General features: G+C 42.2%; 1 protein-coding gene across 2 annotated transcripts in view; it reads right to left on the reverse strand.

Annotated features, from left to right (window-relative positions):
• The window catches only part of ppp1r13l (protein phosphatase 1, regulatory subunit 13 like), a 215,275-nt gene that overhangs the window by 144,724 nt on the left and 54,332 nt on the right, over positions 1 to 16,219 (reverse strand). The window lies entirely within an intron of this gene.

The raw sequence follows: 16,219 nt of genomic DNA on the forward strand, positions 1-16,219 counted from the left end.
GGTCCTCAATCACAGTCCTGGAGGGCCGCATTGGCTGCAAGTTTTTGTTCTAACCTGGTTGCTTAATTAGAAAGCAATTCCTGCCAATAATTTCATTTCACGACTTGCTAGTGCTTTAACTCTGCTATGTCGGGTCATTCTCATATCCTAGATTTTCTTCCCCTTTCTAAGGATATCATCCAAATGATTTGAAGGCTAAAATGGAGGAGTAATTCTCAGTCCTTCACTTTTTTCTCTTCATTTTCCTTCCAAGTATTTAATTAAACCCAATAGTGCACGATAAATACACAACGGTAACAAGCTAAATGGAGAAATGCTGCTCTATTTGGTCATTGCATGTTATTGCCAATTAGGAGCAATATAAAAACCAAGACTACAGCGGTTTATGACTAAAATAAGCAATAAGGGTTCAAAATCTTAATAAGCGAGACAACTAAAGTGAAGCAGAAGTGTTACTTGAACAGTAAGAGCTTCTTATTAAGCAATTGGGTTGGAGCAAAGACCTGCAGCCACTGCGGCCCTCCAGGACCGTGATTGAGGACCCCTGATCTACTCAAAGACTGTCAGATTATACGGGGATACCAAGGTGGCACCCAAACTCTTTATCTGTGTTCTTTGTGTCATTTACAGTAAACATATACAATAGTCATATAAATATATCTACTCTCTGTATACAGTGCATCCAGAAAGTATTCACAGCACATCACTTTTTCCACATTTTGTTATGTTACAGCCTTATTCCAAAATGGATTAAATTCATTTTTTTCCTCAGAATTCTACACACAACACCCCATAATGACAACATGAAAAAAGTTTACTTGAGGTTTCTGCAAATTTATTAAAAATAAAAAAATTGAGAAAGCACATGTACATAAGTATTCACAGCCTTTGTCATGAAGCTCAAAATTGAGCTCAGGTGTATCCCGTTTCCCCTGATCATCCTTGAGATGTTTCTGCAGCTTCATTGGAGTCCACCTGTGGTAAATTCAGTTGACTGGACATGATTTAGAAAGGCACACACCTGTCTATATAAGGTCCCACAGTTGACAGTTCATGTCAGAGCACAAACCAAGCATGAAGTCAAAGGAATTGTCTGTAGACCTCCGAGACAGGATTGTCTCGAGGCACAAATCTGGGGAAGGTTACAGAAAAATTTCTGCTGCTTTGAACGTCCCAATGACCACAGTGGCCTCCATCATCCATAAGTGGAAGAAGTTCGAAACCACCAGGACTCTTCCTAGAGTTGACGGCCATCTAAACTGAGCGATCAGGGGAGAAGGGCCTTAGTCAGGGAGATGACCAAGAACCTGATGGTCACTCTGTCAGAGCTCCAGAGGTCTTCTGTGGAGAGAGGAGAACCTTCCAGAAGGACAACCATCTCTGCAGCAATCCACCAATCAGGCCTGTATGGTAGAGTGGCCAGACGGAAGCCTCTCCTTAGTAAACGGCACATGGCAGCCCACCTGGAGTTTACAAAAAGGCACCTGAAGGACTCTCAGACCATGAGAAAGAAAATTCTCTGATCTGATGAGACAAAGATTGAACTCTTTGGTGTGAATACCAGGCATCACGTTTGGAGGAATCCAGGCACTGCTCATCACCAGGCCAATACCATCCCTACAGTGAAGCATGGTGGTGGCAGCATCATGCTGTGGGGATGCTTTTCAGCGGCAGGGACTGGGAGACTAGTCAGGATAAAGGGAAAGATGACTGCAGCAATGTACAGAGACATCCTGGATGAAAACCTGCTCCAGAGCGCTCTTGACCTCAGACTGGGGCGACGGTTCATCTTTCAGCAGGACAACGACCCTAAGCACACAGCCAAGATATCAAAGGAGTGGCTTCAGGACAACTCTGTGAATGTCCTTGAGTGGCCCAGCCAGAGCCCACACTTGAATCCGATTGAACATCTCTGGAGAGATCTTAAAATGGCTGTGCACCGACGCTTCCCATCCAACCTGATGGAGCTTGAGAGGTGCTGCAAAGAGGAATGGGCGAAACTGGCCAAGGATAGGTGTGCCAAGCTTGTGGCATCATATTCAAAAAGACTTGAGGCTGGAATTGCTGACAAAGGTGCATCGACAAAGTATTGAGCAAAGGCTGTGAATACTTATGTACATGGGATTTCTCAGTTTTTTTATTTTTAATAAATTTGCAAAAACCTCAAGTAAACTTTTTTCACGTTGTCATTATGGGGTGTTGTCTGTAGAATTCTGAGGAAAAAAATGAATTTAATCCATTTTGGAATAAGGCTGTAACATAACAAAATGTGGAAAAAGTGATGTGTTGTGAATACTTTCCAGATGCACTGTATAAAATCCTAAGCCTAAAAGTGGAACGATTTTATGTCACGCTTTAAATCAAGCTTATTTTAAAACCTACATATATATGTTTGGTATCATTCTTTTCAGAATTTATCGAACTTTAATGTGATATTGTTAGATTTTTAGATTCTTATTCCATTTTTAAATTATAAACTATCAAGAACTCACAACCCACGAGATGATACTTTGCCAACAGATTTAACCAGGCCCGGGGCCGGAAATAAAAGACAAAGAGTAGGACAGATGCTGTACAGGCTTTTAAATGTTCAAAGTGCCATGTGAGACGCAGATCACACGATACGGCAGCAGCAATCCAGCAGCTGATCGAGCAAAAGAACTATAATTGTTTCCCATTGTATTCCCATTTAAAAGGGGGTTTCGGAGGAGCGACCGCATCAGCCCTCCTTTTCACAATGCAAGCGGCAGAGACACAAAGCGGCTGGCGCATAGAATAGGCCAGGGGGGTTGGCAGGAGTGGTGGCTCTGAGGCTAGGGATCTGCACTGGCAATCAGAAGGTTGCCAGTTCGAATCCCGTAAACGCCAATAGGGACTCTGCTCTGTTGGGCCCTTGAGCAAGGCCCTTAACCTGCAATTGCTTAGCGCTTGAGTAGTGAGAAAAGCGCTATATAAATGCAAAAAATTATTATTATTATTATTATTAAGCAAAGCAAGCAGGGGGTAAGCCCCCTAGTGTGTATATATATCTCTATTATAAAAGGAAATCCTGTGACGAGACTTTCTCGGAGAAAACTCCCATGAGAGATCATTTCCTCGTTGGCGCGATACACATGCAGATCAGGTTAGAGATAATGAAAGTACTAAAATTCGAAAGTCTCAAAAAAATGATAGTAAAGATCGCATTAGCACTAACAAATGGAAATTATTACTCGGTGAAATAACAGAACAGTGAAAAGAGATTGAATATATGGACATAGGTGATATGACAGAAGTATGTAGATTTAGGATATAGTGGGTTGGATAATGGATGGATGTAGATATTGATTGGCTTTAAACTTTAAGTCGGAGACTTGTAGATCGTCTAATTCGTGTTGCCATCAGGGAAAAGTAGTGTTTCTTCCCAAAGAAGAAGCCTATCTGTGAGAATTAAAAGATTTGTTATTTGGTGAAAGTGAAATCCACATACACAAGCGGCAGAGTTGCACTGGCACGTGGCGCAGACCGGGGGGGTTGGCGAGCAAAGCCCCCCAGTATGTGTGTATATATACATCATACACACATACTAACTCTAGAAATGAAAAGTATTGCATTTGTCATTTCAACAAATAAAATGCAATGCTACAAATGTTTATGATGCGCCATAAGTTGGAATTAGAGTGTCGAAAACTGGAACGCAGATGGAGAACAACAAAGCTACAGGTCTTTCAAATTGCATGGACAGAGAGTGTTAATAAATATAAAAAAGCCCTCTTTAAAGCTCGGTCAGAATATTATTCTACATTAATAGATAACAATAATAAAAATCCTTGGGCACTGTTTAGAACAGTGGCTAAATTAACAAATGGAAATTCAGATCAACAGTGCAAAATACCAACAGACATTAGCAGTACAGACTTTATGAACTTCTTCAATGAGAAAATTAAAAATGTAAGATCCCAGATCTCTGCATCACAGTACAAACCACATACTAGCTTAGCAGACCCGGCCTCACATTGCACTCAGCACTTTAGTAATTTTAATCCTGTAACTGAGCAGGAAGTCTTAAGTTTAATTTCTAAAATGAAGCCCACTACTTGTTCCCTAAATCCAGTGCCAACAAAACTAGTAAAAAGTGCAATGGATGTTCTTGCAGCGCCTATCCTAAACATTATCAATAGTTCATTATTGCATGGCACAGTACCAGATGCACTGAAAGTGTCAGTCATTAAACCATTACTTAAAAAGTCAGACCTTGACCCACATATACTAAATAATTATAGGCCTATTTCAAATTTACCGTTTCTCTCTAAAATACTAGAAAAAGTAGTCACCAGTCAGCTTCAGACACACCTTATGCATTACAATTTATTTGAGAAATTACAGTCTCGTTTTCGCACTGGTCATAGTACAGAAACGGCACTAACACGGGTTGTAAATGACATTCTGATATCCTCTGATGAAGGAAACTCAACTGTAATTATGTTGTTGGACTTAAGTGCAGCATTTGACACCATCGACCATTCTATTTTACTGCACAGGCTAGAAAATGATGTTGGGCTTACAGGCACTGTGCTCGCTTGGTTTAGTTCTTACTTATCAAATCGATTCCAATATGTACAGAAATGTGCTGACAGGACTCCATCATTATACACAGAAGTTCAATATGGTGTCCCGCAGGGCTCAGTACTGGGACCTTTACTGTTTTCACTTTACATGCTTCCATTGGGATCTATCATTAGGAAACATAATGTTAATTTTCACTCGTATGCAGATGACACCCAGTTATACCTTTCATTTAAATCAGATGAAGTTTCTCCAATGTTGTCTTTAATTAGTTGTGTTAGTGAATTAAAGGAGTGGATGAATAAGAACTACTTGTCTTTAAATACAAATGAAACAGAGATGTTAATTGTTGGAGGGAATGATGCTGATCACAATAATATTTTGTCATCATTTAACTCAGTGGGAATCCCAGTCAATTTTACTGAATCAGCCCGCAATCTAGGAGTTATCTTTGACTCTAGCATGTCATTTAAAGCGCACATTACAAAGTTGTCCAAAACATGTTTCTTCCATCTTAAAAATGTTAGGAAATTAAGGCGCTTTTTAAATAAACAGGATTCTGAGAAATTAATTCATGCATTTATCTCTAGTAGGATTGACTACTGCAATGCGGTGTTCACTGGATGTTCAAACTGTTCTTTATACAGCCTCCAGTTAATCCAAAATGCGGCTGCGAGAATTATTACAAGAACAAGAAAATACGAACACATAACTCCAGTTCTTAAATCCTTACACTGGCTCCCGGTTAAGTTTAGGGCAGATTTCAAAATCCTTCTTTTAACATATAAATCATTAAATGGTCGAGGTCTGGCTTACTTGTCTGAACTTATCATGACTTACAAACCAGAGCGCACATTAAGATCTCAAGATGCCGGTCTGCTTATGATTCCAAGGATTAATAAAATAACAACGGGTGGTCGAGCTTTTAGTTACAGGGCCCCTAAACTGTGGAATGGTCTGCCTGCTACTATAAGAGATGCCCCTTCGGTCTCAGCTTTTAAATCCCGGCTGAAGACTCACTACTTCAGTTTAGCATATCCTGACTAGAGCTGCTGATTAACTGTACAGACTGCATCTCTGTTGTTAGTCATTAGCACTTAAACATAAGTAACATGACAGTTATAATTGTATACTAACCCTCACTTATTCTGTTTTTCTTCTCGGTACTCAAATGTGGCACTTGGTGCCACTGCCCACCTGCCAAGTTGTTTTGCCTGCCTAAGGTAAGGTCATCCCAGATGGAGGATCGCAGGAATCGTGGGAGAGAGGGGTCCTTTCATCGGATTGGCTGGCCCAGCACTGTTTCAGCTGTGGAATGGCCAAATGGGGGAGGCAGCTTGAAGGATGAGGTCTCCAGGACTCTATACAAATACAAATCTTATTATGGGATATATCATTTACTGTTAAATTCTACTCTGTACTTCTAAAATTTATATATATATTTTTTTTTATTTCTTACTATATTGAGAAATTGTTCTGTGTACTGTACTGTATTGTATTGTATTGACCCCCTTCTTTTGACACCCACTGCACGCCCAATCTACCTGGAAAGGCGTCTCTCTTTGAACTGCCTTTCCCAAGGTTTCTTCCATTTTTCCCTACTAGGTTTTTTTTGGGAGTTTTTCCTTGTCTTCATAGAGAGTCAGGGCTGGGGGGCTGTCAAGAGGCAGGGCCTGTTAAAGCCCATTGCGGCACTTCCCGTGTGATTTTGGGCTATACAAAAATAAACTGTATTGTATTGTATTGTAATGACAAATTCAATGTATATGTCTCTGTTACAGTATATGTCATTTGGTATGGGATTTGTGAAAGCAGTGTTAATGTTTGTGATGCGCCATCTTTTGGAATGGCAGGGACATAGCAACCGGACCGTCACACAGACACTTATCCTTTTGTTAAGGTGGATACGTAAATAACAGATGGAGTGGCCTCCTCAAAACCCTCATCTCAGCATCATCAAGGGTGTCTGCAAGTGAGGACAGTTGTTGTATTGCATATATATATATTATAAATATGCACACATACAGTATATACGAGGTGGGAATCTCAGAATTCCCCGAATCGGTCAATGGCACAGGAGTTTTTGAATATTCCACTTGGTATCATATGTCTACAGTCTGGTTAATCAGGCCATTGAGTGGAATCATATTTCTGCCATTTATTCTACAGTCTCACAGGTGACTTTGGTGATTTTTTTTTCCTCAGTAAATCTCATATGTTGACATTGACAGATTTGTTCCCCTGGACAAACTGTGATTCAGCGACATAACATTGAACTGCTGAGGCATCTACGGGAAAACATCTGGAGCAATGAATCATCCCAAACTGCCTTTAGCTCCATGACAGCTTACCAGCACGCACCACGATGTTAGTCAAAGAGTTTTTCACACACACCCCACCCGTTTTCATCAGATCTCACTCCCCGTGACTTCTTTTTGTTACTACAATTAAAATCAAGAAGAAGGGAAGCAGATTTGCTACCGTAGAAGAAAAAAATAACAATAACGCAGGAGGCCCTAGACACGGTAACAAAAGACGAGCACAGGAAATGTTAACGGGAATGGAAGAAGCGCTGAGATAAGGGGATTGCACCTCAAGGGGAGGATTTTGAATGTGACTAAAAGGGATTTGCTGTAAGTTTTATAATAAAGGTTTTTTATTTTTTAACTATTTCAGGAATTTTCAATAGACTCCAGCTGCAGACGCTCATTCAGTGACACTCTGAGGCCCGTAAGATGACGTCCCTGTCATCTCTCTTTTGACCCCGCCCACTCTCCGGCTATCATAGACATGATCAAGACTCAGAACTAAACATTTACTTAAACAGGACGATATGAGTGTTATACTGTACAGGTCGTACGATTCATAAGCTACAAACTTTGTGTTTTAAAAATAACACTTTAAAATAAGACTCACAATGAGTATTCTAAAGGTAAATTAAAATATTATTGGCTATTCTATTATTACAAACTGGCTAACTTTGTTAGATTAGACTAAATGAGATGAGATTAGATTAGAGGTTGTAATTGCTGCCAAAGGTGCATCGACAAAGTATTGAGCAAAGGCTGTGAATACTTATGTACATGTGCTTTCTCAATTTTTTTATTTTTAATAAATTTGCAAAAATCTTTTTTCATGTTGTCATTATGGGGTGTTGTGTGTAGAATTCTGAGGAAAAAAATGAATTTAATCCATTTTGGAATAAGGCTGTAACATAACAAAATGTGGAAAAAGTGATGCGCTGTGAATACTTTCCGGATGCACTGTACCTGTAAAATGTAACATACATACTTTAATGCATTACATCATGAAAGTGATATCAAGTATAAATCTAAAGATTGTAAATGTGCAAAGAGCTGGAATATCATAAGTGTAACGCGTTCTGTGTGGCGATCACTGCCTGCCGCTGCTGTCAGGTCAGGAGGAAGCCCCAGAAGCAGGTAGCCATTAACAACTGGGTCGGTTTTAAGATGACATTTACGACGGTCTACTTTAATGATAAAATTAACTACAAGGTTAAAGTGGACATTTTGAGATTAAAGCCGAAATTTCCACTTTAATCACAAAACAGACCTTTTCACTGTGTCCCGAATTTATTTATTTTTTTGTCACTGGCTCAAATATTCTGCCGTACATTCTGATGCAGTTGTGAAGGTGCAGCACAGAAGATGGCATGTGAGACATGTAACATGTAAAATGTATTGTGTCATTACGATGGGGAGTGTGCGACCCTTGAATATAAAAGCACCACGAATGCATTTGTATGTCACCATTTTGATTCACCACATCAAACATCGAAGCACACACGTCGATCTCTGAGGATCCTCAAAGCGGCTTGCTGTCTCTCACATGTAGATAGTGTGAGACTTGTCCGGACACCACCAGCCGGAAACCACATCTTTATAAAAGCACACAAATCAAGTCCCACACAGCACACACAGTGCCCCCAGCACCAATTACCTCTATTTCGGGCTTCTTTATCACAGTCCCTGGCCACCTTTCCTCTCCTTATGGGAGCTTCGTCCTGTTCCCGCTCCCGACTCTAGCTTCTCGATTGTAGGAAGGCGGCCCCTTTTATTCCTGCCCGGATGTGCTCCAGATGTTCGATGACGTCCTTCCGGCAGCACTTCCTGGTGTGGCGGAAGTGCTGCCCTTTTGCCCCGGAAGCACTCCGGGCGTCCCTGGAAGGGTCTTCCTCCATTTTCCCGGGTGTGGCGGAAGTAATTGTTTCCCGGGTTCCCTGAGGCTTAAGGCGCCCCCCTGGCGGTGTCCATGGGTCCCAATGGGTTGGAATCTCCTTTGCTCCTTTCCCGTGGTCCTCTCCTAACCCTGGGTGGTTGATCTCTCGTGACCAGGAAGATATAAAGGCCACCTTCCGGTCCTTCCAGGCGTCCCGGCTGGGTCAGAACCCCAGCCATCTGACACAATAGTAAAGAGAGACTCTGACGTCACGTCCCGACTTGATCACACTGCGCCCCCCTGACTTTTAGCTGGTACTGCAACTCGCACACGCGTCGCATTAATTTCTGAAGACCTGCTCAGAGGACGTGTCAAATGAATTCTGGGAATGCGTAGCAGCCATGATGCGTGCGTCTACATGTTCTGAATGTGAAGTATAAACCGTCCCTAAGAATTATGTATTCTGATGTACAGTAATCCCTCGCTACTTCGCGGTTCACTTTTCGCGGATTCACGACTTCGCGGATTTTATCTGTAAGCATATCTAAATATATAACGCGGATTTTTCGCTGCTTCCCGGGTTTCTGCAGACAATGCGTCTTTTTACTTCTGGTATTTGCTTCCTCAGTTGGTTTGCCCAGTTGATTTCATACAAGAGATGCTATTGGCGGATGGCTGAGCAGCTACCCAATCAGAGCACGCAGTTAAGTTCCTGTGTGCTGCTGATTGGCTCAGCGACGGAGTGCTGCATTAACCAGGAAGTCTCATCTCACTCATTCAACATTAACGTGCTCTTGCTACTGCATTCAGGGGATTATCACCTTCATCGTCATCATTTTTAATGCGCAGCATATTCATCAACATCATCATGTCATATATAGCTACGTGTACTTCACTATACAGTAAGTGTAAACTTATCTACCGATTTCATATTGCTTAGCAGTTGTCCCTGTTATTAATAGAGTAAAGGGTGGGTTGTAAACAATACAGGGAGGGTTTAAAAACGTCCAAATACACGTTAAATAATTCAATAAATATGGTGTCCCTACTTCGCGGAAATTCAGTTATCGTGGTCGGCCTTGGAACCTATCTCCCGCGATAAGTGAGGGATTACCGTATTGTGGTAATAGCACTGCTAGTGAGACGTCACAAGTGGCAATTCCCTCTGCACGTGAACACAGCATCACTCCTGAAACCCCGACCACGTCCAATCAGCAGCTATTACCTGCAAAATAGGGGCCTTAATGTCCATACAAAAGGCAAGTCTGAGTCACATGAAACCGCTACAACAGCAGCAACTACATTTCTTTCTCCAGCACATTTTCATACAAGTGATGTCACTTAAAGTGCTTTACAGGATGAAGAAAGAGAAAAGAGATGGAATATTACAAAACAAAATCAGGTAATACTGGGGCAAGTACACCATGAAGTGAGGTGCACGCCGAGAGTGTCCACAGGACCCCACAGGGTTGTCCCAATGCAATCCAAGGGGGCTGCCCTCTTGCACCCCCAGGAGAGAGCCGCTGCATTTGACTCTGGGGCGCCGTGCCTCAGTGTGCATGCGCTTCGGTGCATCTGCAGTGCATAAATTAACTGCCGTTTAGTAATATAGATATAAATAAAAAATGGAGAAGGGAAAGAAATGCGGACATAATTATTTCTTCTTATTCTAAAATGTTATTGATTAGATCCTGCCAGGTTTTGAAAAAGTTATGTACAGATCCTCTAACTGAGAATTAGATTTTTTCCAATTTCAAATAATATAAAACATCGGTTTCCCACTGACTTATCAGAGGAGAGTTAGGATTCTTCCAATTTAACAGAATAAGTCTGCGTGCCAAAAGTGTAGTGAATGCAATCACCGTTTGCTTGTCCTTCTCCACTTCAAGTCCGTCTGGAAGAACACCGAACACAGCTGTTAGTGGGTTAGGATGGATTGTGACCCCAAGGCTGTCTGAAATTATGGTCCAAAATGATGTTAGTTTGGTGCAGGCCCAAAACATGTGACCCAGTGAGGCAGGAGCTCGATTGCAGCGTTCGCAAGTTGGATCTTGCCCTGGAAACATTTTGGACAGTTTTAAGCGAGACAGATGAGCTCAGTATATAATTTTTAGTTGAATAATTCTATGCTTTGTGTATATGGAGCTTGAGTGAATTCTCTGCTTTGCTACCTTCCACTCCTTTTCTGATATATTGATTAAGAGATCTTCTTCCCAATGTCCTCTTGGGTCTTTGAAAGGTAGGGACTCTAATAAGATTTTATATAATGCGGAAATGGTGTCTAATTCCTCGAAATTGAGCAGTATTTTTTCCAGCATGGTGGAGGGTACGAGGTTAGGAAAATCGGGCAGTTTCTGTTTAACAAAATTTCTAATTTGAAGATAGTAAAAGAAATGTGTAGCTGGGAGGTTAAATTTGGAACGTAATTGTTCAAAGGATGCAAAGACATTGTCTACATAAAGATCTCGGAGCAATTTAATCCCAAATCTTTTCCAAGTATTAAAAACTGGATATGTTTGCGAGGGTTGAAAGAGGTGGTTCTCCTGCAGAGGTGCCACGGATAAAAGATTTTCCATCTTAAATTACTTTCTAAATTGGTTCCATATTCTGAGTGAGTAAAGCACAATTGGGTTAAGCCTGGTGAATTTCTATTGGTCAGCTATTCCAGATTTGAGGTGCATAACAGCAGAAGGCCGCGTCACCACTTCTTTTGGAATTCCAAGTAGACCCTCATTTGAAGATTTAAGGTTACGATTTGGAGTGTAAGGTGTAAGACATTCTGAGATATAAGATGGAGCAGATTATTGTAAACCATAAGCAGTATCCATCCATCCATCCATTATCTAACCCGCTGAATCCGAACACAGGGTCATGGGGGTCTGCTGGAGCCAATCCCAGCCAACACAGGGCACAAGGCAGGAACCAATCCCGGGCAGGGTGCCAACCCACCGCAGCATAAACAGTATTTTAAAGTCAGTTCTAAATGGCACAGGTAACCAGTGTAGTGACATCAGAACTGGAGAGATGTGCTTGGTTTTTCTTTTCCCAGTTAAGATTCTAGCAGCTCCATTCTACACTCGTTGCAGTCGTTTGATGTCTTTTTTTAGGTGGTCCTGAGAGGAGTGCGTTACAGTAATCTAGTCGACTGAAAAAAAAAAAGCGTGAACTCATTTCTCAGCATCTTGCAATGTTATAAGAGGTCTAACTTTTGCTATATTTCTTAAGTGAAAAGAGCTACCCCAGCATGTGCTTCTAATGTCGGTCAGAATGTCTCCCCGCCTGAAGCGTCCAAGTCGATCACCAGCCCATCTGGTTTTAATGTCCAGCCAAGTAGCAGACCCTCCTCCTCCTCCTCCTCCTTTCAACAGATCTGAAGTCTGTCCAGGAGCCAGTCTGCCCCCTCTTCTGTATTAGGGTCTTTTGTTCAGCCAGTAGTGGGATTGCCAACATCTGGAAGTCATTTACAAACAGCAGCCACCACACTATGGATTCGTATGATGAGAGCACACAAGCTGCATAAAGGAAAGTCTCCTTAAACGTAAAAAAAAAAAAAAAAATCTAGAAACTTCCAACTGCAACCAGCGAATCTGAAGTTAAGCAGCCATTTGGAATAACCGAGAGCCCTCGACTACCTGAGGGCTACAGGGATCTGAGACGGAGCGGATCTGAGACACACACCTCCGAGAGGGGGAAGCGGTGGCAGAGGGTCCAACTGAACCCCAGAACTGAGCACTCGGCATTACAGAAAGAAACGTGCTTGTCTCTCCACCCTATACAAAAAAAGGGAAAGCAACAAAAAAAATAAATAAATAAATCCCCACCCTTCAATTTCATTGTTCTTTTGTAAAAGTGCCAATGACAATAAAGATTTATCTATTCTCTATTAAGGTTATTGAAAGAGAATTGTAAAACCCTGCCAGTGTGATAAGACTGTCCTCATTTATGGAACGCTTAGCATACCAAAACCCAGAGCATGCTGGGTAACACGCGAGGCCAACTGGCAACTGTCAGCCACCACCTCCGCTTCAAGGGCCTCACGGTATCACCGGCGCTCCGTCCCACCCAAATCACAGGGCATAAAAGTCAGAGAAGCAAAGGTCATCCTTGCAAAGGTGGGGCTGACGAGACAAATGGAACCGGCCATAGCAGCAGAGGCTGACGCCAAGGAAATAATAATAATAACAATAATAATAATAATAATAATAATACATTTTATTTATATAGCACCTTTCCCACACGTGTATGCACTTGTAATGAAGAGTCATAGCAATCCTAATGTTAGCCAAGAGCTTCACGTCAATCCACCTTTATTTTAGTGTGATTAAGCTGTTTGTGTACATTTGTTCTTTATAAACTGCGGATTCAGAAAGTAGTCAGACCCCTCCACTTTTCTACACACTGTATTGTGTTGTAGGTTTCATTTTAAAAGGGATACATTATCCATTTTTGCCCACCATTCTACACTCAATAACCCATCTGTGGAATGACCTGAAGACTGCAGTCCATCAACGGTCACCGTCCAGTCTGACTGAGCTCTGTGAAGATGAGTGGGCAAATATTACACAGTCGAGGTGTGCCAAGGTGCTAGAGAAGGATCAAAGCAAAAGGGGGCTCCACGTGCTTTCGGAAACAGTTGGTAGATTTATACAAAAATTAAAAACCGAAAACCTCTCATTCTAGGAGTATTCAGAGCCTTTTGCTGTGACATTTGGGGAAGATCAGCCCGACCTCTGACTTACAAACAGCGCACGTGATTTTATTTTATTTTCTCCGGCACACATCACAGTGCACCAAACAGCCCAAAAACTGCTCCGTCCTTTCTTTATTCTCTTCTCCTTTCTCTTATATCTTTCTTCTGCCGCCTGCACTCCTCTCCTGCAAGCTCTGTCCTCTCCCTCCTGACTCCGGCTCCCTGAATGGAGTGAGGTGCACCCTAATGATTTGTTCCATGCCATGGCTCTGGAACTGAGAGTGGCCATGGGACCAACCCCGATGCAATCCAGGGGGGCTGCCCTCTTGCACCCCTAGGAGAGATATTGCCTCTCACCCAGCCCTTTCTTTCTCCAGGCATCCCGGTGGGGCAAGGTCCTCAGTTGTCTGCCACACATACTCTAAATTGTGGCCCGGTGCCTCCTGTTTGCTTTAATTTTCCTGGAGTTGTGTCAAGAATGTGACTGGTGGCCAACTGAAGTGACTGGACCCCATTTAGAAAGGCAGACACAGCTGTGTATAGAAGGTCCAAGAATTCACAACGCTGCATGTCAGGACCAACACCAAGCAATGGCTGTTTTAGAGGGTTATTGAGCGTGGCCAGATGGGCAAAAAATGTCAGATTTGTACACTTAAAATTACACTGTAAGTATAGAAAAGAATCACCCACCCAAGGATGAAGAAAGAGAAAAAAGATAGAATATAAAAAAAAATTAGGTAATACTAATTAACAAAGAATAAAAGTAAGGTCTCCTGCCTTGTGCCCTGTGTTGGCTGGGATTGGCTCCAGCAGACCCCCATGACCCTGTGTTCGGATTCAGCGGGTTAGAAAATGGATGGATGGATAAAAGTAAGGTCCGATGGCCAGGGAGGACAGAAAAAACAAAGAAAAACTTCAAAAATGTCAGATTTGTCCACTTAAAATTACACTGTAGGTATAGAAAAGAAATCACCCACCCCTTCAGAACATTCACATTTTGCTGCTGTGCAGCCTAAAATGAAGACGCACGCAAACAATATTTGTCCAGGTCTGTTTACTTAGTGTGAATTATAATAGAGAGATATGTTTCACTTGGATATCATAAAAAGAAATCTTGGAAGGAGATTTAAACACGCCCGGGGCCGGAAATAAAAGACAAAGTGGTGGCTCTGAGGCTAGGGATCTGCACTAGGAATCAGAAGGTTGCCGGTTCGAATCCCGTAAATGCCAATAGGGACTCTGCTCTGTTGGGCCCTTAACCTGCAATTGGGTAGAGAGAAAAGCGTTATATGAATGCAAAGAATTATTATTATTGTTAATTAAAGAGTAGTATGACAAAGTAGAACATCGTAAAAAATTCAAAAACGTTGGCACGATACACATGTAGAGCAGGTGAGTGATAATGGAAGTACGAAAATTCGAAAGTCTCAAAAAACTGATAGTAAAGATTACATTAGCGCAAACAAACGGAAATTATTACTCAGTGAAATAACAGACTAACGAAATTATATTGTTCGGATTTAAACTTTAAGTCGGAGACTTGTAGATCGTCTAATTCGCGTTGCCATCAGAGAGAAGTAGTGTTTCGTCCCAATGAAGAGGCCTATCCATGAGAATGAAAAGATTTGTTGCTTGGTGAAAGTCAAATCCCGCAAGAGAAGATGTCAAGCCCAGCAAGACAAGACTTTATGCAAAGAGATTTGGAAAAGTGCAGATCACATCTGAAACATTTACAACCACGCAGACGGTTCAATCATTTCTCATTTGTGGGAATGCGATTGTCAGACACAGTTCGTGTAGAGAGTAAGAAATGATATTCACTCATAAATTGAACATAAAAGTTGAATTTAATTTTTTTTTTTTTTGCTATTACTTGATCCCGTCACCAGGATGTGGGTCCATGTTGCTAGGGATGGGGTCACCACGCCGGATGTCCATCATGAGAAGGAGTTCAAAGGTCACCTCCGGTCGCTAAATCCAATCCAAGTTTTTATATTGACTTATGAGAAGCAATAAAATAAAAATGAAATAGACATTAGTCCACAGTGGCGCAGTGGGTAGCGCTGCTGCCTTGCAGTTGGGTGATCTGGGGACCTGGGAGTTTGCATGTTCTCCCCGTGTCTGCGTGGGTTTCCTCCCACAGTCCAAAGACATGCTGGTTAGGTGGATTGGCGATTCTAACTTGTCCCTAGTGTGTGTTTGGTGTGTGGGTGTGTTTGTGTGTGTCCTGCGGTGGGTTGGCACCCTGCCCGGGATTGGTTCCTGCCTTGTGCCCTGTGTTGGCTGGGATTGGCTCCAGCAGACCCCTGTGACCCTGTGTTCGGTTTCAGAGGGTTGGAAAATGGATGGATGGATGGATGGATGGATGGATAGACATTAGTCAAAGAAACCAGTCGAGCTCCAAACCGTGAGTCACAACAATCTTTAGTTAGAGCCAAAAAGGGAAGTTGAAATTCAGGAGTGGGGAACCAGAGCAAGAAATTTGTTACCAAAGCTTTTAGTAAATTGCAAAGGAAAAGTGTTATCTGCAAAACTCCGATGGGGAATAGTCGCCGGAGGTGACCATTTAGCTTTGTCAGGTAGTTCACGGCTGACATTGTAACCCTTGTGACCACGCCACCCTGGCAACCAGGACCCACGAAAATAAAGAAAATAAAGATGGCACCAAGACAAGGAGCTAAATGATCAGCTTAGTCCGTGCATTTAACCCTCCGTCGGGCGCACCTGATCTGACAGGCACACAAATGACGCGATTTCGGATATCTCGTGTTCTGATTGGCGGAGCTGGACCCGCCTGTGAACCAA

The sequence above is a fragment of the Erpetoichthys calabaricus genome, chromosome 1, assembly GCF_900747795.2.
Source record: "Erpetoichthys calabaricus chromosome 1, fErpCal1.3, whole genome shotgun sequence".
Lineage (NCBI taxonomy): Eukaryota > Metazoa > Chordata > Cladistia > Polypteriformes > Polypteridae > Erpetoichthys > Erpetoichthys calabaricus.